Genomic DNA, 2,500 nt, shown 5'->3' with positions numbered 1-2,500 from the left:
GAGGCCCGCGCCTCCGGCGGCCGGGACGGCCGGCACGGACCGCCTTCCCCGCCCCCCGGCTCCGGAGAGAAGGGGCGAAGAGAGGCGAGAGCGAGGCCCCCATCCCGGAGACGAGAACCGAAAGGAGAGCGGCGGAGACGGCCTCCGCCGGGCCGGCGGGGAGAGAGAGAGAGAGCGCGAGGGGAGCGGCGGCGCTCTTACGCCGCGACGGACGGACGGACGGAGAGAGACAGAGGGGGGAGACGCGGACGAGCGCGCCGGGGCGACCGGGAGGGGGTGGCCCCCCGCCCCCGGACCCCCCCTCGCGCGCGCGCGGCAGCACGGCACGGTACCCGCGCGGTACCCACCCGCAGACAGCCGCCCGCACGGGGGGGGGAGAAAAGCCCGGCGGCGAGGCCCGCGCCCCGCCGCCCCGCCGCGGCCGCGCCGCGCGTGTCTCTCTCTCGCTCTGCTCTCTCTCTCGCGCGCGCTTCTCGGCGTTTTCGCGCCGCCTCTCGGCTTTCTCTCTCTTTTCGTTTTCCCCGGCCGCCGCCCGGCCTAACGGCCCGGCCGAGCGGCCCCCGGCCCGAGGACGAAACTCCGCCCCAGCGGCTCGCTCCGGGAGCGGGGAGCTACGGAGCGCTTCCCCGAGTCTGCACTTAGGGGGACGAAGGCCCTCGCGCGGCCCGACGCGACGGACGTCGCGGCGGCCGCGGCCGACGGGCCTGCGAGGCGACCCCAGCCGCGCCGCCGCCAAGGTCGGGAGGGGGGGGTTGGGGAACGCGGGGTGACCCCCGCCCCGCCCCCCCTCCGCCCCCGCGGACGGCGATTGATCGTCACGCGACGCTCAGACAGGCGTAGCCCCGGGAGGAACCCGGGGCCGCAAGTGCGTTCGAAGTGTCGATGATCAATGTGTCCTGCAATTCACATTAATTCTCGCAGCTAGCTGCGTTCTTCATCGACGCACGAGCCGAGTGATCCACCGCTAAGAGTTGTCTGGCTTTCGGCACCCGGACCGCGCGCGCGGAGGGGCCGGGGAGCGCTCGCGCGGAGCGGCGCCCCTTAACGTTTCGGCGAGGGGGCGCCCCCTCGCCGGAGAGACCGTACGAGCACACGGAGGGGAAAAAAAAAAGGAACGAGCGGGAAAAGCCACCCGCTGCAACGCTCCGAAAGGCCGGCAGCGGCGGGGGAGCGCGCGCTCCCGACCGACTCCCCCCGCGAGGGGAGACGCCGCGCATCGAGCGCCGTTCTTCGGAGGCGGCCCAGGCGCCCGGGCTCGGCCCGGCCTCCGCGCGGAGGGACCGCGCCGGCGCGCCCGCCCGGCCGGCCCGCGGAGGGTCGCGACCCGAGCCCGCCCGGCCTCTTTTTCCCTTGCCGCGGGGACGACGACGCCGGCGGCCGCGTTTGGAGCGGGGGGGGGGAGTGGCGCCGCCGCCGGCCCCCCCCCCCGCGCGCGCTCTTCTCTCTCCCTTCGCCCCTCCGCCGGCTCCGCGGAGCGCCGCCGCGCCGCCGCGCGGCCGGCTCCTCCCCGGCGGACCGCGACGCCCGAGGCGCGCGCGGCGGACGCCGCCCCGCCGGGGCCCCCGCCCCGCGGGACGAGCCGCCCATCCCGCGGCCGAGCGCCTGCGGCCGGCTCCGCCGCCGACGCCGGAGGCGGACGCCGCCGAGACGCGAGCCGGCGTCGCGAGCGCCCGAGGCCCGCCGGGCGGCGGGACCGCCGCCGTCCCCGGCCGCTCCGCGCGCCCGGGCCCGCCGCCGCCGCCGCCGCGGAAGCGACGGGACGGGGGCCCGGGACGGGAAGCGCCCGGCGACCGCCACGGCCGCCTCCCGGCCGACCGTCCCCCACGCCCCGCCGCGGGGGCGGGGAGGGACACCCTTCGCCGAGCGGCGACGCCGCCGCTCGGACCCGGGGTCGCCCGCGCTCGCCGGCCCTCCGGCAGCGGAGGGACCGCCGAACGCTCGCCCGGGGCCGGGCGAGCGGTCGAGCGAGGCGGGCGGCGGGACGGCGCCGCCGGCGCGTTCGAGGCCGAGGCCGCCGTCGGAGGGGAGCAGCGCGGCCGCGGCCGGCGCGGCGCCGCGCGCCGAGCCGCCGGCGAGGATCGGGGAGAGATGGAGCGCGGCCGGAGGACGGGCGGAGGGCGCGCGCCCTCCGCCCGCCGCCGCCGCCGCCGCCGTCGTCCGCTTCCAGAGGCGAGCGGGACGGGTCGGCCCCGGGGCCGACCGCGCGAGCGCGCGCGCCGCGGTCTCGCCGCCGAGACCGGGCCGCGGAGAGGGGGGGGCAGGGCGCCCCTCCCCGGCGCGGCGCGGCCGCCCGCGCGCGGGCGGCGGGCCCGCCCGGCGACGGCGACCGCGAGAGAGCGCGCGGTCGGCGGGCGACGGCCGCCACCGCAGGGGATCGGCGGGAGCGACTCCCCACCCCTCGGTGGCGCCGCGACCGCCGGCCGGCGCGCGCCCGCCGCCGCCGCCGCCGCGCGAGCCGCCGCCGCGGCGGAGCCGCGCCGAGCCGCCCGAGTCTTTGAAC

General features: G+C 80.7%; 1 non-coding gene across 1 annotated transcript; it reads right to left on the bottom strand.

The window, feature by feature from the left end:
- Positions 1-820: 820 nt before the first annotated feature.
- LOC146421215 (5.8S ribosomal RNA) lies at positions 821-973 on the bottom strand. Its single transcript, XR_014848844.1, has one exon. It is a non-coding gene; the product is annotated as a 5.8S ribosomal RNA (ribosomal RNA).
- Positions 974-2,500: the final 1,527 nt, after the last annotated feature.

The sequence above is a fragment of the Lichenostomus cassidix genome, unplaced genomic scaffold (genome assembly GCF_008360975.1).
Source record: "Lichenostomus cassidix isolate B80296 unplaced genomic scaffold, HeHo_3.0 HiC_scaffold_43, whole genome shotgun sequence".
Lineage (NCBI taxonomy): Eukaryota > Metazoa > Chordata > Aves > Passeriformes > Meliphagidae > Lichenostomus > Lichenostomus cassidix.
This window is presented reverse-complemented; position numbering and strand designations above follow the sequence as displayed.